Below are 27,460 nucleotides of genomic sequence, written 5' to 3'. Positions count from 1 at the left end.
TAGAGGTTAGTAGTAGTGGCCCTTCACTTACCCAACTCTCTGGGGGTTAGGGATAGTACTATTGGAATTAACAAACCTGATTAAAGGAGTTAAAGTTGGTTAATTTCCCATTCAGCACAATATGACTTTGTAGGGGTTGGCCAGTGAGATGGAAGAACCAACAGAGGTCAGCTGCTGTTCACAGATCTGTTATAGTTACGCTGCCAGTTACACAGCTGCTATTGGGGCTGGCAACACAATAGTTGTGGGGTTGGTTTGGTACTGGCAACACCAGAGTGGGTATGGGTCTGGCAACACCAGAGTTGTGGGTTTGGTACTGGCAACACCAGAGTTGTGGGTTTGGTACTGGCAACACCAGAGTTGTGGGTTTGGTACTGGCGCAACACCAGAGTTGTGGGTTTGGTACTGGCGCAACACCAGAGTTGTGGATTTGGTACTGGCGCAACACCAGAGTTGTGGGTTCGGTACTGGCGCAACACCAAGAGTGGGTTTGATTCCAGCATAGGTCATATACTGAATATATGTGTTAACTGTAAGTCACTTAATGTAAGTCAACTGTTCAAGTTGCTGCTATATGATAAATGACCACCTACATATTCATGAATATATGCTGATTTTGTACGTTTGCCCACTGACAATGAAATGATCAGTCTATAATTTTAATGGTAGGTTTATTTGAACAGTGAGAGACAGAATAACAACAACAAAATCCAGAAAAACACATGTAAAAAATGTTATAAATTGATTTGCATTTTAATGAGGGAAATAAGTATTTCACCCCCTATCAATCAGAAAGATTTCTGGCTCCCAGGTGTCTTTTATACAGGTAACGAGCTGAGATTAGGAGCACACTCTTAAAGGGAGTGCTCCTAATCTCAGTTTGTTACCTGTATAAAAGACACCTGTCCACAGAAGCAATCAATCAATCAGATTCCAAACTCTCCACCATGGCCAAGACCAAAGAGCTCTCCAAGGATGTAAGGGACAAGATTGTAGACCTACACAAGGCTGGAATGGGCTACAAGACCATCGCCATGCAGCTTGGTGAGAAGGTGACAACAGTTGGTGCGATTATTCTCAAATGGAAGAAACACAAAATAACTTTAAATCTCCCTCGGCCTGGGGCTCCATGCAAGATCTCACCTCATGGAGTTGCAATGATCATGAGAACGGTGAGGAATCAGCCCAGAACTACACGGGAGGATCTTGTTCCCAGAACTACACGGGAGGATCTTGTCAATGATCTCAAGGCAGCTGGGACCATAGTAACCAAGAAAGCACACTACGCCGTGAAGGACTGAAATCCTGCAGCGCCTCAAGAAAGCACATATACAGGCCCGTCTGAAGTTTGCCAATGAACATCTGAATGATTCAGAGGAGAATGGGTGAAAGTGTTGTGGTCAGATGAGACCAAAATCGAGCTCTTTGGCATTTTACATTTTAGTCATTTAGCAGACGCTCTTATCTAGAGCGACTTACAGTTAGTGAGTGCATACATTTTTTAAAAATTTCATACTGGCCCCCCGTGGGAATCGAACCCACAACCCTGGCATTGCAAACGCCTTGGCATCAACTCAACTCGCCGTGTTTGGAGGAGGAGGAATGCTGCCTATGACCCCAAGAACACCATCCCCACCGTCAAACATGGAGGTGGAAACATTATGCTTTGGGGGTGTTTTTCTGCTAAGGGGACAGGACAACTTCACCGCATCAAAGGGACGATGGACGGGGCCATGTACCGTCAAATCTTGGGTGAGAACCTCCTTCCCTCAGCCAGGGCATTGAAAATGGGTCGTGGATGTGTATTCCAGCATGACAATGACCCAAAACACACGGCTAAGGCAACAAAGGAGTGGCTCAAGAAGAAGCACATTAAGGTCCTGGAGTGGCCTAGCCAGTCTCCAGACCTTAATCCCATAGAAAATCTGTGGAGGGAGCTGAAGGTTCGAGTTGCCAAACGTCAGCCTCGAAACCTTAATGACTTGGAGAAGATCTGCAAAGTGGAGTGGGACAAAATCCCTCCTGAGATGTGTGCAAACCTGGTGGCCAACTACAAGAAACGTCTGACCTCTGTGATTGCCAACAAGGGTTTTGCCACCAAGTACTAAGTCATGTTTTGCAGAGGGGTCAAATACTTTTTTCCCCTCATTAAAATGCAAATCAATTTCTAACATTTTTGACATGTGTTTTTCTGAATTTTTTTATTGTTATTCTGTCTCTCACTGTTCAAATAAACCTAGCATTAAAATTATAGACTGATCATGTCTTTGTCAGTGGGCAAACATACAAAATCAGCAGGGGATCAAATACTTTTTTCCCTCACTGTATATTGATGGATTTGAGCCTGGAGACCATGTAGACATGCTACTACTGTCCAGGGTGAATGGAGGTTACTGGATTACTTTTACCCTTAAAACATGGGTTTAGAATAAATTAAACTTTCCATATAATTTCAGACACAAAGAAATCTAGGACTTGTGATATTATATATGTCACATAATAATCAGAATGGCATAAATTATTTGCTCATTTTACCAAAAGCATTTATCTAACTGAACTAAATGGAGCACGGCCCTCCTAAACACTACATACAGCGTGTGAATATTGACTTGAATAACTTATCTTCCGACACAGTCCTTCCACGGCTGTCATTCAATTAACTGACTCTATTGCGCCGTTTCATTCATTCTCCCACGTTAACCCCTACACTACCCCACCCCAACTCCCCCTAACCTTAACCCATTCATCCTATCACTGGAGTAGAACACAGATGTTTAGGGATCCAGAGCCGCGGGACAATCTGGCTATTTACCGTAGCGGACAGGGCAGGCCAGGGAGAGTGCGTGGGGGGAAGCTTTCTAGTGCCCGTGGACCCAAGCCACATCCCGGCTCCACAACACCTATTGTCCCGGCTGGGAGGGAACGCATTCAAAATGGATCTGTGCTAACCTTTATACTCCACATGAAATGCGAAAGACAACAAAGAAGGGAGGGAGAGCAGAGGAGTGACACACCAGTAATGGGGATAGGAGAGAATTGATTGCGCCGCTAATGCAGGGATGGGCTCGGCGCTAAAAGCTCCCTGCCACCGCGGAACATTGGCTGCTTAGTTCACAGGCAACACTGATTTATTTAGGCTAATCAACCATCCCTATTTGCCAACATGTTTAGACCTGTATCTTACTAAAATACAACCTAACAACAAATGAAATTAAGCATTGGATAACGCGTAAAGTAGTCGCCTACCTATCCAACCTAACGCCAATAACTGTTGGACAAGCCCTAATAAAATAGCCCGTTTCACAATCACAATGAAGGTGCAATTTCGCTGGTCATGTTCTGTTGATCAGTACCAAAGTCCACTGTGTGAGAATGTAAAAGTTCACATCTTATTCCCATTTCCTACATGCCTGTACACCGTAACGACCCCCAACACAATGTGAGAAAAGCTTTTTCCCCCTGCGCTTTAAATCAACAATCAGGGCTCATCAATTTGATCTTATATCTATCTATCTTATCTGCGCCACAGTATTAGAAAAATAGCAAACTCTTATCTTCTCTGTAAATATCATGTTTACCTGACCATCTATCCATGAAAGAATAATAATCTAATTAGACAATTACTTTATTCACTCCAACAATAAAGTGCTGTTATATGAAAGTGGCGTCAGCAAACATCTATTCTGAATTCTGTACCAATCTCTATAGGACGAAAACTATAGCCAAACGAATGTTAAGAAAAAAAAACATTTAACAAACCCATTTAAGCACTTTTCAAACGGTTTAATATGAACACCAACAACCTACCTTGTGGTTCCAAAATGATTCATGAAAGCGTATGGCAGATCTCTTTACAATCCCAATGAAGGCTATATCCCTATAATGTTAATCCATTATAATAATTCCATTTGGTGGAGTTATAAACGTATATAATTCCTTATTCCCAGGGCCATAAGGTCTCCACACTTCTCTTTTCCAGTCGCGGACCGCGGACATTAATTCAGAGACGCGGACTCCTCTCTCTCTCTCTCTGCGTCCTTGGGCCCGGCTCACTGCTTACTGATCTTCAAAGCTCAACCGTGATCAAATAGCGCTACAGTCCCCTCGTACCTTCATTACCGCCCCCATTCATCCCCCTTGATTATTAACTTTAAAACCAGAGGGAAAACGTAAATAAGAGAAGTACGCTTTCCGTTCAGCACTGAACGCGCATAGAGAACAAATCAGGCATAAGAGATACAAGCAGAATTATAATGTTTCATAAACTATGAGAATATAGTCTGCAGCCAATACGAAGAAAGCCCATGTATAAATAGCCTGGTCGACAACTATTTCTGTAGCATTCACCACTTGTGCAGGGCAGCCCTACAAGCCGACTCAGGCTGCAACAAATACAACCTTTCCCCTTCAGTTTGCAAGGACACTTTCGCTGCTCGTTGCGGGTTTAAAGAATAAACTCACCTCATCGGGGTAGATATTTTTTTATCCTTTTTAGTTGCTATACAATCACAAAATCACGAATAGTCCAACTTGTCGCTGTTAGCTTGCAGTGGGCAGCCAGAAAAACAATCTAATGCACGGCAAATGGTGTAACTCGATCCATACTGAGTCAATCCATCACACAGAGCTCTGCCTGTCTTCCAATAGGCCGCGCTCTCGCTTCAGTCCCTCCCCCATCTCTGGCGACTCTCCCTCCCCGACCGCTTTCTTTCCTGCCAGAGAGAAAGAGAAAAGAAAGAGAGGAGAGAGGCCCCCACCTTCCCCCATGACCCTGCCTTGCCCCCCCCTATCCTTCCTCCCATCCCCCAAAGCCAGTAAGTGAAGCCCGTTGGTAAATCTTTTCAGCAGAATTGTTTTCGGAGGGGGAAAGGGGGACTTGCTGAGAAAGGAACTATCTTTAAAACCCTTTAACTCCATGTCTGCTATACTATACTACAGCTAGCCTAATGCTATGACTTTTCTACACCACCTTGCAGTTGTTGAACGCAATAGACCAAATGCATTTGTATGTATGAAACTTAGACATAGTTTTCCATGCACTACCCATTCTGCCATTCCACAAATGGATCCCACAGTAAATCTGTGCATCACGCAATGATGCTGATGGATTTAAACGTGTTTCTTTAACAAACCAGTAAGTAATGCCCTGATCTAACAACAATGCACACACAAATGCAGACCCCAACGCTGAACAGAACAATTGGTATGGCCTTTGGTAATAAATTCTTACAATTTGTTCCATTAACCCAGTTTGTCAGTGAGAATCACATCAGAGGGATAACGGTGGTCTGCTGAGGGCTAGCTAGGCAGAGACGAGGGGTGAGGAGGGTTGTGGATGGGGAGAGGAAGGGAGAGATACAGACAGAGATATGTACTGGAAGTACACACAAATACAGTTACATTCTATCAGAACTGAAGGAAATCCCCCACAAGCCCCTTACATTACTCAGACCCCAGGATTCACTGACTCAATGTCTGTAACATGGCTCACACATTCCTATAAGATGCTTCAGTCACTCCTATAACTTTTTTTAGTGATCCAATTGACATTTTAGTCATTTAGCAGACGCTCTTATCCAGAGCGACTTACAATTAGTGAGTGCATACATTTTTCATACTGGCCCCCGTGCTTCAGTCACTCCTATAACATGCCTCACACACTCCTATAACATGCTTCAGTCACTCCTATAACATGCTCCAGTCACTCCTATAACATGCCTCACACACTCCTATAACATGCTTCAGTCACTCCTATAACATATTTCAGTCACTCCTGTAACATGCTTCATTCACTCCTATGACATGCTTCAGTCACTCCTGTAAAATGCTTCAGTCACTCATAACATGCTTCAGTCACTCCTATAACATGCCTCACACACTCCTATAACATGCTTCAGTCACTCCTATAACATATTTCAGTCACTCCTGTAACATGCTTCATACACTAAGGTAACCTGTTTAAATGACTACCGACCCGTAATACTCATGTATGTAGCCATGAAGTACTTTGAAAGGCAAGTCATGGCTCACAACACCATTATCCCAGAAACACTAGACCCACACCAATTTGCATACCGCCCCAACAGATCCACAGATGATGCGATCTCTATTTCGCTCCACACTACCCTTTCACACCTGGACAAAAGGAACACCAATGTGAGAATGCTATTCATTGACTACAGCTCAGCGTTCAACACCACAGTGCCCTCAAAGCTCATCACTAAGCTAAGGACCCTGGGACTAAACACCTCCCTTTGCAACTGGATCCTGGACTTCCTGACTGGCCTCCCCCAGGTGGTAAGGGTAGGTAACAACACATCCGCCACGCTGATCCTCAACACGGGGGCCCCTCAGGTTGCGTGCTCAGTCCCCTCCTGTACTCCCTGTTCACTCATGACTGCATGGCCAGGCACGACTCCAACACCATCATTAAGTTTGCTGACGACACAACAGTGGTAGACCTGATCACAGAGAACGACGAGACAGCCTATATTGAGGAGGTCAGAGACCTGGCTGTGTGGTGCCAGGACAACAACCTCTCCCTCAACGTGATCAAGACAAAGGAGATGATTGTGGACTACAGGAAAAAGAAGAGGACCGAGCACGCCCCCATTCTCATCGACGGGGCTGTAGTGGAGCAGGTTGAGAGCTTCAAGTTCCTTGGTGTCCACATCATCAACAAACAAACATGGTCCAAGCACACCAAGACAGTCGTGAAGAGGGCACAACAAAACCTATTCCCCCTAAGGAGACTGAAAAGATTTGGCATGGGGTCCTTAGATCCTCAAAAGGTTCTACAGCTGCACCATCGAGAGCATCCTGACTGGTTGCATCACTGCCTGGTATAGCAACTGCTCGGCCTCCGACCGCAAGGCACTACAGAGGGTAGTGTGTACGGCCCAGTACATCACTGGGGCCAAGCTTCCTGCCATCCAGGACCTCTATACCAGGTGGTGTCAGAGGAAAGCCCTAAAAAATTGTCAAAGACTCCAGCCACCCTAGTCATAGACTGTTCTCTCTGCTACCACACGGCAAGCGGTACCGGAGCGCCAAGTCTAGGTCAAAGAGGCTTCTAAACAGCTTCTACCCCCAAGCCATAAGACTCCTGAACGTCTAATCAAATGGCTACCCAGACTATTTGCATTGCCCCCCCCCCCTCTTTTACGCTGCTGCTACTCTCTGTTTATTATCTATGCATTGTCACTTTAATAACCTACATGTACATATTACATTTACATTACATTTTAGTCATTTAGCAGACGCTCTTATCCAGAGCGACTTACAGTTAGTGAGTGCATGCATTTTTTTTCATACTGGTCCCCCGTGGGAAAAGAACCCACAACCCTGGCGTTGCAAACGCCATGCTCTACCAATTGAGCTACACGGGACTATACCTCAATTACCTCAACTAACCGATGCCCCCGCACATTGACTCGGTACCGGTACCCCCTGTATATAGCCTCGCTATTGTTATTTTTACTGCTGCTCTTTAATTATTTGTTACTTTTATTTCATATTATTTTATATAGTATTTTTTAGTGTGTTTAAAAAATAATAATTTGGTATTCTTTCTTAAAACTGCATTGTTGGTTAAGGGCTTGTAAGTAAGCATTTCACTGTAAGGTCTACACCTGTTGTATTCGGCGCATGTGACAAATACAATTTGATTTGATTTGATTTTGATTTGACATGCTTCAGTCACTCCTGTAAAATGTTTCAGTCACTCATATAACGTGCTTCAGTCACTCATAAAATCTGCAATACCGTGTTCAAGCAGCGGATGATTCTCGATGCACATTTGGAGAATCAGAATGTATGTGTTTGTTTGAGTGTGTGGGTCTCTCCCTTGCTCTCTCTCTATGTGTGTACAGTATGTGTGTGTGTGAGAGAGAGAGAGAGAGAGTGGGAGAGAGAGAGGAGAGAGACAGACAAAGAGAGATAGGGGTTGGGAAGGGAGTGAAAGTCCTTATTGACCGTGTCAAGTCGTTCTAGGGCCACTTACCCAAACAGTGGCCGTCCATTTGCAACCCGTTAGTAGGGAGGGTTAGCAGATGTATGTGAACCCCCCCACACACACACTCTCTGCCCCCCCACCTCTCCCCTCACACACACTCTATCCCCCCCACACACACTCTGCCCCCCCACCTCCCCCCTCACACACACTCTATCCCCCCACCTCCCACCTCACACACACTCTATCCCCCCCACCCCCCCCTCACACACACCCTCTGCCCCCCCCACACCTCCCCCCTCCACACACACTCTATCCCCCCCACCCCCCCCCACACACACTCTATCCCCCCCCACCTCCCCCTCCACACACACTCTATCCCCCCACCCCCCTCCACACACACTCTGCCCCCCCCACCTCCCCCTCACACACACTCTATCCCCCGACCCCCCTCCACACACACTCTATCCCCCCCACCTCCCCACACACACACACTCTGCCCCCCCAACACACACATACTCACACACTCCGGCCCCCATTAGTAACTGTGAAAGTGGTATTTCCATGTGAATGGTTCTACAAGAAGAGCTAATTTACACTATTGATCTGTCTGATCCCATACTGTCTCTCTGGCCACTGATTCACTCTCTCCACTGTTTCACTCTCTGGCCACTGATTCACTCTCTCCACTGTTTCACTCTCTCCACTGTTTCACTCCCGCTACTGTTTCACCCTCTACTGTTTCACTCTCTCCACTGTTTCACTCTCTCCACTGTTTCACTCCCGCTACTGTTTCACCCTCTACTGTTTTACTCTCTCCACTGTTTCACTCTCTCCACTGTTTCACTCTCTGGCCACTGATTCACTCTCTCCACTGTTTCACTCTCTGGCCACTGTTTCACTCTCTCCACTGTTTCACTCTCGCTACTGTTTCACCCTCTACTGTTTCACTCTCTCCACTGTTTCACTCACTCTCCCCTGTCTGTCTCTCTACCAGTTCCATGTCTGTCTCTACCAGTCAGTCTCCTGTCTGTCTCTACCAGTCAGTCTCCTGTCTGTCTAGTACACTGTCTGTTCCCCAGATTGCTGTGTCAGCATGGAGGAAGGAGAGGCATCTGTCCTTATTGTGAAGATGGATATAGGGATGGATCAATGTGTCCAATATTGGCGGAATGGAGAAATCAACGTATTGATGGTGCTAGATGGACAGCAGTATGTCGGGTGGGAATGGATGGATGGATGGTGGGGGAGGATGGACAGATGACAAAGGAGAAAGTGGTGCTTCCAAGCCCTTGTGTGTCCGAGAGGAGGGAGAGACTTGCGGGGTGACCGTCGGGGGTGTGCAGGGGCCTGAGGCTTATGGGGGGTGTGGGATGACCTTAGGGGGTATATAGGGCTGGGCCAGGGGGCCAACATTGCGACCAGATCTATAGACAGAATATGCCTCCACAGATGTCCCAGGGCTAGGGCTCATTCCTGGGGGTCTTGATGTAGAGACTGGGGTATGGAGATGGGGCTCTGAGGTAGGGTCTGGAAGCAAGGCTGGGGCTGAGCTGTGGTTTGATGCTGGGGCTGGGGTTGGGGTATAGGGCTGCTGGGGTATATGGCTGGGGCTAGGCCTTGATGCTGGGGCCTGAGGTAGAGGCTGAGAATGAGTTAGTGGCTGGATGATACAAGGCTGGGGATACAGAAATGATATTAACTATTAATCCATTCAAAAGGCTACATGTTGCAGAACACTCAAAGGATATCCCAAAATCTGAGAGGAATTAAGCTGACAGAATAGCAGATGGAATTTATAGGTTTGGCAGTTGAGATATGACATGGGAAATATGGCCATTTACCTAGCAGATACTTCTATCCAAAGCTATTACAGCACCAACTAACTGAGCGACGGAACCACATCATTACCCCCCAAAATAAACATAGAATCACATGGTTTATCCATCTCTCTGTGACCACCAATAAATTCAGAACAAAGTTGACTACAAATTCAAAGTTGTCAATGTCTTTACAATTGATACAAACAAGCGACATATAAAAAGATGCTTCAAATGAAAACCGGGATGACTGCATGAAAATATATAGAGTAGGCTATAGGCCCGTTTCAGTCATATCGAAATACATTTCATATTCAATCAATTCTGTTATATTTTTCTACTTGTAGGCTGCTGTCTGTAATTTGTCTCAATATATTTCATGATGTGTAGCCTAACGTGCGCATTGATGTGCCAAATCTGTGATTTAGTGCATTTTTATTGGGTAAGCATTAGAATAAGCTGCCTCAATATTTGCAGCCGTAGGTGGAAATATCTCTCTAGGAGCTGATCCGTTGTCAGTATTGTGAAATAATTATAATGTTAAGGAAAGATTTGAATGGAGAAAGCTGATCCGAGAGCAGCACTCCCTTTCTTTCGATCCTATCAGAATCGACACATGCTCTAATGACGCACTTAGCGACCGTTCTCTCTGCGTGGTGTTTTGGGAGACGCATGTTACGGCCGTTCTCTCTGCGTGGTGTTTTGGGAGACGCATGTTACGACCGCTCTCTCTGCGTGGTGTTTTGGGAGACGCATGTTACGACCGTTCTCTCTGCGTGGTGTTTTGGGAGACGCATGTTACGGCCGTTCTCTCTGCGTGGTGTTTTGGGAGACGCATGTTACGACCGCTCTCTCTGCGTGGTGTTTTGGGAGACGCATGTTACGACCGTTCTCTCTGCGTGGTGTTTTGGGAGACGCATGTTACGACCGTTCTCTCTGCATGATGTTTTGGGAGACGCATGTTACGACCGTTCTCTCTGCGTGGTGTTTTGGGAGACGCATGTTACGACCGTTCTCTCTGCGTGGTGTTTTGGGAGACGCATGTTACGGCCGTTCTCTCTGCGTGGTGTTTTGGGAGACGCATGTTACGACCGTTCTCTCTGCGTGGTGTTTTGGGAGACGCATGTTACGACCGTTCTCTCTGCGTGGTGTTTTGGGAGACGCATGTTACGACCGTTCTCTCTGCGTGGTGTTTTGGGAGACGCATGTTACGACCGTTCTCTCTGCGTGGTGTTTTGGGAGACGCATGTTACGACCGTTCTCTCTGCGTGGTGTTTTGGGAGACGCATGTTACGACCGTTCTCTCTGCGTGGTGTTTTGGGAGACGCATGTTACGGCCGTTCTCTCTGCGTGGTGTTTTGGGAGACGCATGTTCACGACCGTTGTAGGAAAGAGGCATAGTTAAAACACTCGTAAGCCAAAGTTCCATCACTATCGGGAAATTGGGCCCAGGTCACCATTTGTCACTCTCAAATGGCACCCTATATAGTGCACTACTTTTGACCAGGGCCCATGCACATTTGGGACACACCCTGGTGTTTAGTGCTCCTGAGACCCCCCTTATCCCCCCCACCCTCATGCTCAACCAGTCATTTTGTAACGAAGTCATAATTTCCTTCACCTTATTTGGCTATACAACTACTGCACACCCTGTGAGCTGAGGTTCAAATGAAATGCTACCTACAGTATGTTGTGGATTTCCCCTACTAGTCATGGTGGTTGGAAACCGGCAGTATGTGTTGTTGTCACTACGTGGGTTAGAGTTTAGAGAGCAAAGGGAAAGTTCAACAGGTTAGGTTGCACTTGCACCTACACACCGGTACACTGCCCCATGCAGCCCTGTTTGTTTTGAAGAGGATACTGTGGTTAAACTTGTAATAAGCATAGGTGCTCAAATGACAGTCATCTACTCTTAGACATGAGGTGAGCAATGGGAATACCTTTCTAAACTAAAACTAGAATACACCATTGTGACAGGTAGGGGTGTAACGATCCATCTCCTACATCGATGTATCGATTTATATTCCTATGATCCAACTACATCGATCTGTGCTCGGCGAGTTGGCCTTTTGGACAACATATATCAATCTAACATCGTTTTAAAATGTAATAAATCGATTGTATCGATACTAGGAAATAACCCATTGGATTTAAGCACGTCAGACTTTATATGGATGTTTTTTCTTAGCACTTTTAATGATAAAGGCTTTAAACATTACTCGATTCAGTCTGCCTATCCGTGACGTCATCGCCACGCGCCAGCAGCAGCGCAAAGACAACAAAACATAGCATGGCGGACGACAGAGGAGAAGCCGACGAGTGAAATGAAAACCGGGATGACTGCATTAAAATATATAGAGTAGGCTATAGGCCCGTTTCAGTCATATCGAAATACATTTCATATTCAATCAATTCTGTTATATTTTTCTACTTGTAGGCTGCTGTCTGTAATTTGTCTCAATATATTTCATGATGTGTAGCCTAACGTGCGCATTGATGTGCCAAATCTGTGATTTAGTGCATTTTTATTGGGTAAGCATTAGAATAAGCTGCCTCAATATTTGCAGCCGTAGGTGGAAATATCTCTCTAGGAGCTGATCCGTTGTCAGTATTGTGAAATAATTATAATGTTAAGGAAAGATTTGAATGGAGAAAGCTGATCCGAGAGCAGCACTCCCTTTCTTTCGATCCTATCAGAATCGACACATGCTCTAATGACGCACTTAGCGACCGTTCTCTCTGCGTGGTGTTTTGGGAGACGCATGTTACGACCGTTCTCTCTGCGTGGTGTTTTGGGAGACGCATGTTACGGCCGTTCTCTCTGCGTGGTGTTTTGGGAGACGCATGTTACGACCGTTCTCTCTGCGTGGTGTTTTGGGAGACGCATGTTACGGCCGTTCTCTCTGCGTGGTGTTTTGGGAGACGCATGTTACGACCGTTCTCTCTGCGTGGTGTTTTGGGAGACGCATGTTACGACCGTTCTCTCTGCGTGGTGTTTTGGGAGACGCATGTTACGACCGTTCTCTCTGCGTGGTGTTTTGGGAGACGCATGTTACGACCGTTCTCTCTGCGTGGTGTTTTGGGAGACGCATGTTACGACCGTTCTCTCTGCGTGGTGTTTTGGGAGACGCATGTTACGACCGTTCTCTCTGCGTGGTGTTTTGGGAGACGCATGTTACGACCGTTCTCTCTGCGTGGTGTTTTGGGAGACGCATGTTACGACCGTTCTCTCTGCGTGGTGTTTTGGGAGACGCATGTTACGACCGTTCTCTCTGCGTGGTGTTTTGGGAGACGCATGTTACGACCGTTCTCTCTGCGTGGTGTTTTGGGAGACGCATGTTACGACCGTTCTCTCTGCGTGGTGTTTTGGGAGACGCATGTTACGGCCGTTCTCTCTGCGTGGTGTTTTGGGAGACGCATGTTACGACCGTTCTCTCTGCGTGGTGTTTTGGGAGACGCATGTTACGACCGTTCTCTCTGCGTGGTGTTTTGGGAGACGCATGTTACGACCGTTCTCTCTGCGTGGTGTTTTGGGAGACGCATGTTACGACCGTTCTCTCTGCGTGGTGTTTTGGGAGACGCATGTTACGACCGTTCTCTCTGCGTGGTGTTTTGGGAGACGCATGTTACGACCGTTCTCTCTGCGTGGTGTTTTGGGAGACGCATGTTACGACCGTTCTCTCTGCGTGGTGTTTTGGGAGACGCATGTTACGACCGTTCTCTCTGCGTGGTGTTTTGGGAGACGCATGTTACGGCCGTTCTCTCTGCGTGGTGTTTTGGGAGACGCATGTTACGGCCGTTCTCTCTGCGTGGTGTTTTGGGAGACGCATGTTACGACCGTTGTAGGAAAGAGGCATAGTTAAAACACTCGTAAGCCAAAGTTCCATCACTATCGGGAAATTGGGGCCCAGGTCACCATTTGTCACTCTCAAATGGCACCCTATATAGTGCACTACTTTTGACCAGGGCCCATGCACATTTGGGACACACCCTGGTGTTTAGTGCTCCTGAGACCCCCTTATCCCCCCACCCTCATGCTCAACCAGTCATTTTGTAACGAAGTCATAATTTCCTTCACCTTATTTGGCTATACAACTACTGCACACCCTGTGAGCTGAGGTTCAAATGAAATGCTACCTACAGTATGTTGTGGATTTCCCCTACTAGTCATGGTGGTTGGAAACCGGCAGTATGTGTTGTTGTCACTACGTGGGTTAGAGTTTAGAGAGCAAAGGGAAAGTTCAACAGGTTAGGTTGCACTTGCACCTACACACCGGTACACTGCCCCATGCAGCCCTGTTTGTTTTGAAGAGGATACTGTGGTTAAACTTGTAATAAGCATAGGTGCTCAAATGACAGTCATCTACTCCTAGACATGAGGTGAGCAATGGGAATACCTTTCTAAACTAAAACTAGAATACACCATTGTGACAGGTAGGGGTGTAACGATCCATCTCCTACATCGATGTATCGATTTATATTCCTATGATCCAACTACATCGATCTGTGCTCGGCGAGTTGGCCTTTTGGACAACATATATCAATCTAACATCGTTTTAAAATGTAATAAATCGATTGTATCGATACTAGGAAATAACCCATTGGATTTAAGCACGTCAGACTTTATATGGATGTTTTTTCTTAGCACTTTTAATGATAAAGGCTTTAAACATTACTCGATTCAGTCTGCCTATCCGTGACGTCATCGCCACGCGCCAGCAGCAGCGCAAAGACAACAAAACATAGCATGGCGGACGACAGAGGAGAAGCCGACGAGTGAAATGAAAACCGGGATGACTGCATTAAAATATATAGAGTAGGCTATAGGCCCGTTTCAGTCATATCGAAATACATTTCATATTCAATCAATTCTGTTATATTTTTCTACTTGTAGGCTGCTGTCTGTAATTTGTCTCAATATATTTCATGATGTGTAGCCTAACGTGCGCATTGATGTGCCAAATCTGTGATTTAGTGCATTTTTATTGGGTAAGCATTAGAATAAGCTGCCTCAATATTTGCAGCCGTAGGTGGAAATATCTCTCTAGGAGCTGATCCGTTGTCAGTATTGTGAAATAATTATAATGTTAAGGAAAGATTTGAATGGAGAAAGCTGATCCGAGAGCAGCACTCCCTTTCTTTCGATCCTATCAGAATCGACACATGCTCTAATGACGCACTTAGCGACCGTTCTCTCTGCGTGGTGTTTTGGGAGACGCATGTTACGACCGTTCTCTCTGCGTGGTGTTTTGGGAGACGCATGTTACGGCCGTTCTCTCTGCGTGGTGTTTTGGGAGACGCATGTTACGACCGTTCTCTCTGCGTGGTGTTTTGGGAGACGCATGTTACGGCCGTTCTCTCTGCGTGGTGTTTTGGGAGACGCATGTTACGACTGCTTCTCTGCGTGGTGTTTTGGGAGACGCATGTTACGACCGTTCTCTCTGCGTGGTGTTTTGGGAGACGCATGTTACGACCGTTCTCTCTGCGTGGTGTTTTGGGAGACGCGTGTTACGACCGTTCTCTCTGCGTGGTGTTTTGGGAGACGCATGTTACGACCGTTCTCTCTGCGTGGTGTTTTGGGAGACGCATGTTACGACCGTCTCTCTGCGTGGTGTTTTGGGAGACGCATGTTACGACCGTTCTCTCTGCGTGGTGTTTTGGGAGACGCATGTTCGACCGTTCTCTCTGCGTGGTGTTTTGGGAGACGCATGTTACGACCGGTTCTCTCTGCGTGGTGTTTTGGGAGACGCATGTTACGACCGTTCTCTCTGCGTGGTGTTTTGGGAGACGCATGTTACGACCGTTCTCTCTGCGTGGTGTTTTGGGAGACGCATGTTACGGCCGTTCTCTCTGCGTGGTGTTTTGGGAGACGCATGTTACGACCGTTCTCTCTGCGTGGTGTTTTGGGAGACGCATGTTACGACCGTTCTCTCTGCGTGGTGTTTTGGGAGACGCATGTTACGACCGTTCTCTCTGCGTGGTGTTTTGGGAGACGCATGTTACGACCGTTCTCTCTGCGTGGTGTTTTGGGAGACGCATGTTACGACCGTTCTCTCTGCGTGGTGTTTTGGGAGACGCATGTTACGGCCGTTCTCTCTGCGTGGTGTTTTGGGAGACGCATGTTACGACCGTTCTCTCTGCGTGGTGTTTTGGGAGACGCATGTTACGACCGTTCTCTCTGCGTGGTGTTTTGGGAGACGCATGTTACGACCGTTCTCTCTGCGTGGTGTTTTGGGAGACGCATGTTACGACCGTTCTCTCTGCGTGGTGTTTTGGGAGACGCATGTTACGACCGTTCTCTCTGCGTGGTGTTTTGGGAGACGCATGTTACGGCCGTTCTCTCTGCGTGGTGTTTTGGGAGACGCATGTTACGGCCGTTCTCTCTGCGTGGTGTTTTGGGAGACGCATGTTACGACCGTTGTAGGAAAGAGGCATAGTTAAAACACTCGTAAGCCAAAGTTCCATCACTATCGGGAAATTGGGCCCAGGTCACCATTTGTCACTCTCAAATGGCACCCTATATAGTGCACTACTTTTGACCAGGGCCCATGCACATTTGGGACACACCCTGGTGTTTAGTGCTCCTGAGACCCCCTTATCCCCCCACCCTCATGCTCAACCAGTCATTTTGTAACGAAGTCATAATTTCCTTCACCTTATTTGGCTATACAACTACTGCACACCCTGTGAGCTGAGGTTCAAATGAAATGCTACCTACAGTATGTTGTGGATTTCCCCTACTAGTCATGGTGGTTGGAAACCGGCAGTATGTGTTGTCACTACGTGGGTTAGAGTTTAGAGAGCAAAGGGAAAGTTCAACAGGTTAGGTTGCACTTGCACCTACACACCGGTACACTGCCCCATGCAGCCCTGTTTGTTTTGAAGAGGATACTGTGGTTAAACTTGTAATAAGCATAGGTGCTCAAATGACAGTCATCTACTCCTAGACATGAGGTGAGCAATGGGAATACCTTTCTAAACTAAAACTAGAATACACCATTGTGACAGGTAGGGGTGTAACGATCCATCTCCTACATCGATGTATCGATTTATATTCCTATGATCCAACTACATCGATCTGTGCTCGCGAGTTGGCCTTTTGGACAACATATATCAATCTAACATCGTTTTAAAATGTAATAAATCGATTGTATCGATACTAGGAAATAACCCATTGGATTTAAGCACGTCAGACTTTATATGGATGTTTTTTCTTAGCACTTTTAATGATAAAGGCTTTAAACATTACTCGATTCAGTCTGCCTATCCGTGACGTCATCGCCACGCGCCAGCAGCAGCGCAAAGACAACAAAACATAGCATGGCGGACGACAGAGGAGAAGCCGACGAGTGAAATGAAAACCGGGATGACTGCATTAAAATATATAGAGTAGGCTATAGGCCCGTTTCAGTCATATCGAAATACATTTCATATTCAATCAATTCTGTTATATTTTTCTACTTGTAGGCTGCTGTCTGTAATTTGTCTCAATATATTTCATGATGTAGCCTAACGTGCGCATTGATGTGCCAAATCTGTGATTTAGTGCATTTTTATTGGGTAAGCATTAGAATAAGCTGCCTCAATATTTGCAGCCGTAGGTGGAAATATCTCTCTAGGAGCTGATCCGTTGTCAGTATTGTGAAATAATTATAATGTTAAGGAAAGATTTGAATGGAGAAAGCTGATCCGAGAGCAGCACTCCCTTTCTTCGATCCTATCAGAATCGACACATGCTCTAATGACGCACTTAGCGACCGTTCTCTCTGCGTGGTGTTTTGGGAGACGCATGTTACGACCGTTCTCTCTGCGTGGTGTTTTGGGAGACGCATGTTACGGCCGTTCTCTCTGCGTGGTGTTTTGGGAGACGCATGTTACGACCGTTCTCTCTGCGTGGTGTTTTGGGAGACGCATGTTACGGCCGTTCTCTCTGCGTGGTGTTTTGGGAGACGCATGTTACGACCGCTTCTCTCTGCGTGGTGTTTTGGGAGACGCATGTTACGACCGTTCTCTCTGCGTGGTGTTTTGGGAGACGCATGTTACGACCGTTCTCTCTGCGTGGTGTTTTGGGAGACGCATGTTACGACCGTTCTCTCTGCGTGGTGTTTTGGGAGACGCATGTTACGACCGTTCTCTCTGCGTGGTGTTTTGGGAGACGCATGTTACGACCCGTTCTCTCTGCGTGGTGTTTTGGGAGACGCATGTTACGACCGTTCTCTCTGCGTGGTGTTTTGGGAGACGCATGTTACGACCGTTCTCTCTGCGTGGTGTTTTGGGAGACGCATGTTACGACCGTTCTCTCTGCGTGGTGTTTTGGGAGACGCATGTTACGACCGTTCTCTCTGCGTGGTGTTTTGGGAGACGCATGTTACGACCGTTCTCTCTGCGTGGTGTTTTGGGAGACGCATGTTACGGCCGTTCTCTCTGCGTGGTGTTTTGGGAGACGCATGTTACGACCGTTCTCTCTGCGTGGTGTTTTGGGAGACGCATGTTACGACCGTTCTCTCTGCGTGGTGTTTTGGGAGACGCATGTTACGACCGCTCTCTCTGCGTGGTGTTTTGGGAGACGCATGTTACGACCGTTCTCTCTGCGTGGTGTTTTGGGAGACGCATGTTACGACCGTTCTCTCTGCGTGGTGTTTTGGGAGACGCATGTTACGACCGTTCTCTCTGCGTGGTGTTTTGGGAGACGCATGTTACGACCGTTCTCTCTGCGTGGTGTTTTGGGAGACGATGTACGACTCTCTGCGTGGTGTTTTGGGAGACGCATGTTACGGCCGTTCTCTCTGCGTGGTGTTTTGGGAGACGCATGTTACGGCCGTTCTCTCTGCGTGGTGTTTTGGGAGACGATGTTACGACCGTTGTAGGAAAGAGGCATAGTTAAAACACTCGTAAGCCAAAAGTTCCATCACTATCGGGAAATTGGGCCCAGGTCACCATTTGTCACTCTCAAATGGCACCCTATATAGTGCACTACTTTTGACCAGGGCCCATGCACATTTGGGACACACCCTGGTGTTTAGTGCTCCTGAGACCCCCTTATCCCCCCACCCTCATGCTCAACCAGTCATTTTGTAACGAAGTCATAATTTCCTTCACCTTATTTGGCTATACAACTACTGCACACCCTGTGAGCTGAGGTTCAAATGAAATGCTACCTACAGTATGTTGTGGATTTCCCCTACTAGTCATGGTGGTTGGAAACCGGCAGTATGTGTTGTTGTCACTACGTGGGTTAGAGTTTAGAGAGCAAAGGGAAAGTTCAACAGGTTAGGTTGCACTTGCACCTACACACCGGTACACTGCCCCACGCAGCCCTGTTTGTTTTGAAGAGGATACTGTGGTTAAACTTGTAATAAGCATAGGTGCTCAAATGACAGTCATCTACTCCTAGACATGAGGTGAGCAATGGGAATACCTTTCTAAACTAAAACTAGAATACACCATTGTGACAGGTAGGGTGTAACGATCCATCTCCTACATCGATGTATCGATTTATATTCCTATGATCCAACTACATCGATCTGTGCTCGGAGTTGGCCTTTTGGACAACATATATCAATCTAACATCGTTTTAAAATGTAATAAATCGATTGTATCGATACTAGGGAAATAACCCATTGGATTTAAGCACGTCAGACTTTATATGGATGTTTTTTCTAGCACTTTTAATGATAAAGGCTTTAAACATTACTCGATTCAGTCTGCCTATCCGTGACGTCATCGCCACGCGCCAGCAGCAGCGCAAAGACAACAAAACATAGCATGGCGGACGACAGAGGAGAAGCCGACGAGTGAAATGAAAACCGGGATGACTGCATTAAAATATATAGAGTAGGCTATAGGCCCGTTTCAGTCATATCGAAATACATTTCATATTCAATCAATTCTGTTATATTTTTCTACTTGTAGGCTGCTGTCTGTAATTTGTCTCAATATATTTCATGATGTGTAGCCTAACGTGCGCATTGATGTGCCAAATCTGTGATTTAGTGCATTTTTATTGGGTAAGCATTAGAATAAGCTGCCTCAATATTTGCAGCCGTAGGTGGAAATATCTCTCTAGGAGCTGATCCGTTGTCAGTATTGTGAAATAATTATAATGTTAAGGAAAGATTTGAATGGAGAAAGCTGATCCGAGAGCAGCACTCCCTTTCTTTCGATCCTATCAGAATCGACACATGCTCTAATGACGCACTTAGCGACCGTTCTCTCTGCGTGGTGTTTTGGGAGACGATGTTACGACCGTTCTCTCTGCGTGGTGTTTTGGGAGACGCATGTTACGGCCGTTCTCTCTGCGTGGTGTTTTGGGAGACGCATGTTACGGCCGTTCTCTCTGCGTGGTGTTTTGGGAGACGCATGTTACGGCCGTTCTCTCTGCGTGGTGTTTTGGGAGACGCATGTTACGACCGTTCTCTCTGCGTGGTGTTTTGGGAGACGCATGTTACGACCGTTCTCTCTGCGTGGTGTTTTGGGAGACGCATGTTACGACCGTTCTCTCTGCGTGGTGTTTTGGGAGACGCATGTTACGACCGTTCTCTCTGCGTGGTGTTTTGGGAGACGCATGTTACGACCGTTCTCTCTGCGTGGTGTTTTGGGAGACGCATGTTACGACCGTTCTCTCTGCGTGGTGTTTTGGGAGACGCATGTTACGACCGTTCTCTCTGCGTGGTGTTTTGGGAGACGCATGTTACGACCGTTCTCTCTGCGTGGTGTTTTGGGAGACGCATGTTACGACCGTTCTCTCTGCGTGGTGTTTTGGGAGACGCATGTTGGCGACCGTTCTCTCTGCGTGGTGTTTTGGGAGACGCATGTTACGACCGTTCTCTCTGCGTGGTGTTTTGGGAGACGCATGTTACGGCCGTTCTCTCTGCGTGGTGTTTTGGGAGACGCATGTTACGACCGCTCTCTCTGCGTGGTGTTTTGGGAGACGCATGTTACGACCGTTCTCTCTGCGTGGTGTTTTGGGAGACGCATGTTACGACCGTTCTCTCTGCGTGGTGTTTTGGGAGACGCATGTTACGACCGTTCTCTCTGCGTGGTGTTTTGGGAGACGCATGTTACGACCGTTCTCTCTGCGTGGTGTTTTGGGAGACGCATGTTACGACCGTTCTCTCTGCGTGGTGTTTTGGGAGACGCATGTTACGACCGTTCTCTCTGCGTGGTGTTTTGGGAGACGCATGTTACGACCGTTCTCTCTGCGTGGTGTTTTGGGAGACGCATGTTACGGCCGTTCTCTCTGCGTGGTGTTTTGGGAGACGCATGTTACGGCCGTTCTCTCTGCGTGGTGTTTTGGGAGACGCATGTTACGACCGTTGTAGGAAAGAGGCATAGTTAAAACACTCGTAAGCCAAAGTTCCATCACTATCGGGAAATTGGGCCCAGGTCACCATTTGTCACTCTCAAATGGCACCCTATATAGTGCACTACTTTTGACCAGGGCCCATGCACATTTGGGACACACCCTGGTGTTTAGTGCTCCTGAGACCCCCTTATCCCCCCACCCTCATGCTCAACCAGTCATTTTGTAACGAAGTCATAATTTCCTTCACCTTATTTGGCTATACAACTACTGCACACCCTGTGAGCTGAGGTTCAAATGAAATGCTACCTACAGTATGTTGTGGATTTCCCCTACTAGTCATGGTGGTTGGAAACCGGCAGTATGTGTTGTTGTCACTACGTGGGTTAGAGTTTAGAGAGCAAAGGGAAAGTTCAACAGGTTAGGTTGCACTTGCACCTACACACCGGTACACTGCCCCACGCAGCCCTGTTTGTTTTGAAGAGGATACTGTGGTTAAACTTGTAATAAGCATAGGTGCTCAAATGACAGTCATCTACTCCTAGACATGAGGTGAGCAATGGGAATACCTTTCTAAACTAAAACTAGAATACACCATTGTGACAGGTAGGGGTGTAACGATCCATCTCCTACATCGATGTATCGATTTATATTCCTATGATCCAACTACATCGATCTGTGCTCGGCGAGTTGGCCTTTTGGACAACATATATCAATCTAACATCGTTTTAAAATGTAATAAATCGATTGTATCGATACTAGGGAAATAACCCATTGGATTTAAGCACGTCAGACTTTATATGGATGTTTTTTCTTAGCACTTTTAATGATAAAGGCTTTAAACATTACTCGATTCAGTCTGCCTATCCGTGACGTCATCGCCCCGCGCCAGCAGCAGCGCAAAGGCGCAAAGACAACAAAACATAGCATGGCGGACGACAGAGGAGAAGCCGACGAGCGAGAAATTATCAAGCCACCATTGCGGTCCTTACAAGAAACAGGAATCTAGGAAACTTCACCTGCACTGTCCAGTATCCAGGTATTTATTTCAGTCACACTGGTGAATTTTTGGCTAAAAGGTTACTGAATCGATTTCAAGTCACTGAATCGTTTCGGATCGTATCGTTCTAAATGAACCAATATCGTCCTTGAATCGTATCGACAACCACGAATCGTGATACAAATCGAATCGTTGTTAAAACGAATCGTTACACCCCTAGTGACAGGGCATCACACTCGCGCTCAAGTCCAAGCCTCATGCCCGTTACAGACGGTAAGCAGCCAAGGTCTCATACAGTGGGTTTTCACCAACAACAAATTTGTCAGGAGAAGTTCCGCCCCCATTCATTTTCAACGAGGGCACGCAGAGTGGTAGTAAAAGTTGAGCTCTTCTCTACTTTCTGCACATTTTAAGCGACTTGAAGCGTTGGAGCAAAACGTTAGAGCGAAGCGTTGTCAAGAGGAGGCACCACCTCTGGTCAAAACCCCACAGATAGACTTCAAAGGGAGAGGGTTGGTGCCAAAAGATGAAAAAGCTGAAGTCTTGAGCGGCCGCCACGCATGATTTACAAATGAGCAGAGTTCATCTTTTCAACCAATCAAATAAACTCATGGAAACCATTTTTATGTATCTGCATCCACTATGAAGGAAGTTAGAGGTAGTTGCTAGCAGTTACCATAGACTTCCAGTCATTGTGCTAAAGTATTCCTGACTTCAACTGTCCTATTTCGACCTGACTTTGCTTGTTGTCTGTAAGCATTTGTGAGAGACAGCCTACCATGTTGGTAGGCTGTCTGTGATGTTACACTGTCCATGTGGGAAGGGGATACCTAGTCAGTTGCCCAACTGAATGTATTCAACTGAAATGTGTCTTCTGCATTTAACCCAACCCCTCTGAATCAGAGAGCTGCAGGGGGCTGTTACAGGAGGGGGTCGCAGTTCCGGAGCGAGCCACTAGGTGTCCTCCTCCAACAACCTTAGGCACCTCCTCACTCACAGTCTGGACTAATCAGTATCCTATTGGTGTGACCTGTGTCTATCTGTTCACCTGTGTATTTATGCCCTCACTTCCCTGTGTTCCCTTGCTCAGTTTTCTCTGCTAGTTTCTCTATGTCCAGCAGTACTAATCAGTGTCTGATCGGAGACCTATGTACAGGTACTTGAGAAGTGTTCTCCCTGTTTCGTTATTTGTTTCAGCCTTAGGTAGTATTTCGTATTTTGGCTGTCAGCTGGTTTTTGGAGACTTATTTGCTCCACCTTTCTTTTATCGTGATAAACGACAGGACATAGAAAATCAATCCACTACCACCAAAATGGTGGTGAAACCATCAAAGGAGGGGAGATCGGTTACAAAGTCAATGGATAGATGTTACCAGGGTCGCTGAGGCATGGGAAGTGGCAGGAGCTTCCCTGCTGGAGCATTCTGGGGGGACTTGGTTTGAGCACATAGGGAACAGGAGTTGACATAGCGAGTGACGTCCTGCGCTAAAGTGGGCCACCAGTATTTCCCAGAGATGGATTGGGTAGTGCGAGAAACCACCAGTAAAGATCCTTGTTTCACCATCTCTGCCTACTGCCTACTGTATATCCTGCACACCTCACCCCAACCCTTACAGGGGGCTGCCTTAATCAACGTCCACGGTCCCCAGGGAGCAGTTGTTGTTGGGGTTTAACTGCCTTGCTAAAGGGCAGAACGGCAGATTTTTCAAACCAGCTACCAGTACCCTGTCTGACTCTCTACCAGTCCCCTGTCTGTCTCTACCAGTCCCCTGTCTGTCTCTACCAGTACCCTGTCTGTCTCTCTACCAGTCCCCTGTCTGTCTCTCTACCAGTCCCCTGTCTGTCTCTCTACCAGTCCCCTGTCTGTCCCTACCAGTCCCCTGTCTGTCTCTACCAGTCAGTCTCCTGTCTGTCTCTACCAGTCAGTCCCCTGTCTGTCTCTACCAGTCAGTCTCCTGTCTGTCTCTACTAGTCAGTCTCCCGTCTATCTCGACCAGTCAGTCTCCTGTCTGTCTCTACCAGTCAGTCTCCTGTCTGTCTCTACCAGTCAGTCTCCTGTCTGTCTCTACCAGTCAGTCTCCTGTCTGTCTCTACTTGTCAGTCTCCCGTCTATCTCGACCAGTCAGTCTCCTGTCTGTCTCTACCAGTCAGTCTCCTCTCTGTCTCTACCAGTCAGTCTCCTGTCTGTCTCTACTAGTCAGTCTCCTGTCTGTCTCTACCAGTCAGTCTCCTGTCTGTCTCTACCAGTCAGTCTCCTGTCTGTCTCTACCAGTCAGTCTCCTGTCTGTCTCTACCAGTCAGTCTCCTGTCTGTCTCTACCAGTCAGTCTCCTGTCTGTCTCTACCAGTCAGTCTCCTGTCTGTCTAGTACACTGTCTGTTCCCCAGATTGCTGTGTCAGCATGGAGGAAGGAGAGGCATCTGTCCTTATTGTGAAGATGGATATAGGGATGGTTCAATGTGTCCAATATTGGCGGACTGGAGAAATCAACGTATTGATGGTGCTAGATGGACAGCAGTATGTCGGGTGGGAATGGATGGATGGATGGTGGGGGAGGATGGACAGATGACAAAGGAGAAAGTGGTGCTTCCAAGCCCTTGTGTGTCCGAGAGGAGGGAGAGACTTGCGGGGTGACCGTCGGGGGTGTGCAGGGGCCTGAGGCTTAGGGGGTGTGTGGGATGACCTTAGGGGGTATATAGGGCTGGGCCAGGGGCCAGAGGGCCAACATTGCGACCAGATTTATAGACAGAATATGCCTCCACAGATGTCCCAGGGCTAGGGCTCATTCCTGGGGGTCTTGATGTAGAGACTGGGGTATGGAGATGGGGCTCTGAGGTAGGGTCTGGAAGCAAGGCTGGGGCTGAGCTGTGGTTTGATGCTGGAGCTGGGGTTGGGGTATAGGGCTGCTGGGGTATATGGCTGGGGCTAGGCCTTGATGCTGGGGCCTGAGGTAGAGGCTGAGAATGAGTTAGTGGCTGGATGATACAAGGATGGGGATACAGAAATGATATTAACTATTAATCCATTTAAAAGGTCATGTGTTGACCAGGTTACGTTAAGGACGAGGTTACGGTGAGGTTAATTCCCAGCCAGCAGGGTGAGGCTGTGTACCTGTCTGAACTGTGGTCTCTCTCTGACTCATGAGTCACTGTCTGAATCAGCTGTATCTTACCCAACAACACAGGTGGAGGCACAATAAATGTTCCAGACCACTCAAAGGATATCCCAAAATCTGAGAGGAATTAAGATGACAGAATGGCAGATGGAAGATTTGGCAGTTGAGATATGACATGGGAAATATGGCCATTGTCATGAGCCTCTCACTCCACCGGGTTACCACCTTAATTTTCTTCCACTCTGCTCACCACTCTCTCTACTCAGCCTAACTAGCTCCACCTGTCCCTGCTCTGCTCGGCTCTAATTACTCTGCCAGCTGCGCTGCATTACCCACTAACCTCTCCCAGTATTTATAGCCCTGTCTTTCAGCTCTCCTTTGTCAGATCGTCTGCAAAGCTCACACCCGAACCTGTTTGCTCGCGCTTCTGGCTCACCCTGGTTTTGTGACCCCGGACCTGCCTGTTTTTGGATACTCTTCTGCCTCAGGAGATCCGGACCTGCTTCTGCCATTACGACTCCTGACTACTCTTCAATCCCGGTAACTCTGACCAGCCTTCTGCCTTGCTACTACGTATTTTGGATTTCCCTTGAACTGTACTGCTGCCTGGTTTCATTCCGCCCCGTTGTGTCTGTGTTTCCTCCCCCCCCCAGGACTTCTGGACCACCAACCACCGGCGTCATCGGACGCATCGCTGCCACTGGGGGAGGCACAGACCCAGCACATCGGACGGGATAACCCCTGGAGCCTTCACTCACTCCCTACATCCCTTTCCCCTTAAGTTTAAATAAACTTTCTGGTGTGACGCAATTGTGGTCCTCTTGTCGTCTGTCTGAACCGTGACAGTACGATCTGACCATCATGGACTCAGCGCACACTTCCCCCGACATGGAAACCGAAGAACCTGAGCAACCCACCGCCATGCTACGCCTGGAACACACTGAGAGAGAGCTAGGCCGCATGAGCGGCGACATCACCTCTCTGCTTCAGGTCGGCCACCAACAGCATCAGCAGTTCCAGCAGCACCAGCAGCAGTCCCAGCAGCAGCAACAACAACTCGCCATGATCATTCAACTCCTCACCAACCTGACCCCAGCCAGTCTGCCCACCAGCCCTGCCCCCGAGTTACCTGCCCCGGTCATTGCAGCCGCTGCTCCGAACCCAAGATTGGAAACCCCGAGCGGTTCAACGGCGATTCAACCCAGGTCCGGCCATTCCTGACTAGCTGCCGACTTCAGTTCTCCTTGCAGCCAAGGACCTTCGCCACGGAGGGGGCTAAAGTTGGGTATGCCATCACTCACCTGACGGGCCGAGCTCGACTCTGGGGAACAGCAGAGTTCGAACGTCAAACCCCCGCATGTGCAACCTTCGACCGGTTTGCCGAGGAGATGCTGAAGGTGTTTGACCTGGATTCACCAACCGCAGAGGCGTCTCGTGAACTGTTCAGTATTCGACAAGGCAGACGTACAGTCGCAGACCATTCCATCGACTTCCGAACCCTGGCTAGACGAAGTTCTTGGAACACACCATCGTTGGTGGACGCGTTCTTCCATAGTTTGGCTGACTATATCAAGGACGAGTTGGTCTCCCATGAACTGCCTTCCACTCTTGATGAAGCCATCGCACTGACTGTCAGGATCGACAGAAGGATACAGACCCGTTGCCGTGAGAGGGGGCGCCAAGGTCCACCTACTACCGGCATTCGGAGAGATCCGACTGGGCTCCTGTCATCTACTGCCACTCACCCAGTTCAGCTTGATCAGTCTGAGCCTATGGAGATTGGGCGAGCCTCTCTCACTCCTGCAGAGCGCCAGCGACGCTTCACCTCAAACCTCTGCCTCTATTGTGGAGGTGATGGACATCGTGTGGTAACCTGCCCTTTAAAGGGCCGAAGCTCACCGGGCATAGGGGGAGTCCGGTTGAGTTCAATGACCATCCAGTCCTCCGACCGCAAACCCCTGCTGCAAGTTCACCTCCGCCTCCCTGACTCAACTCACACCCTGGCTGCTCTGGTGGATTCTGGCGCCGAAGCCAACATAATGGACATCAAGCTGGCACGCCAACTGGGACTGGAGAACCTCCGTTTGACACCTCCTATTCCTGCCCGGGCACTGGACGGACACTTACTCGGATCGGTCACTCATGTCACGGCCCCCGGTCTCGATGGGTCTGTCCGGAAACCATCAAGAAACTATCCAGTTTCACCTGCTCCCCTCTCCAGGCCAACCCCTCATCCTGGGTTACCCATGGCTCCGCCGGCACAACCCTCAGCT

At 47.8% G+C, this 27,460-nt stretch overlaps 1 protein-coding gene across 5 annotated transcripts in view; it reads right to left on the bottom strand.

The window, feature by feature from the left end:
• sema6dl (sema domain, transmembrane domain (TM), and cytoplasmic domain, (semaphorin) 6D, like) overlaps positions 1-4,679 on the bottom strand; it is a 35,147-nt gene extending 30,468 nt beyond the window's left edge. For 2 of the 5 annotated variants that reach the window (XM_045209251.1, XM_045209253.1), the window contains exon 1: positions 4,462-4,679. The gene's annotated coding sequence lies outside the window, so the exon portion shown is untranslated. Of the gene's footprint in view, positions 1-3,807; positions 4,377-4,461 lie in introns of those variants that run through there. The other 3 variants (XM_045209254.1, XM_045209255.1, XM_045209252.1) reach the window with 2 other exon arrangements.
• Between the last annotated feature and the right edge of the window lie 22,781 nt (positions 4,680-27,460).

This window comes from Coregonus clupeaformis, chromosome 29 (genome assembly GCF_020615455.1).
Source record: "Coregonus clupeaformis isolate EN_2021a chromosome 29, ASM2061545v1, whole genome shotgun sequence".
Lineage (NCBI taxonomy): Eukaryota > Metazoa > Chordata > Actinopteri > Salmoniformes > Salmonidae > Coregonus > Coregonus clupeaformis.
The sequence above is the reverse complement of the archived record's forward strand: the minus strand, read 5'-3'. Positions and strand labels throughout refer to the sequence as shown.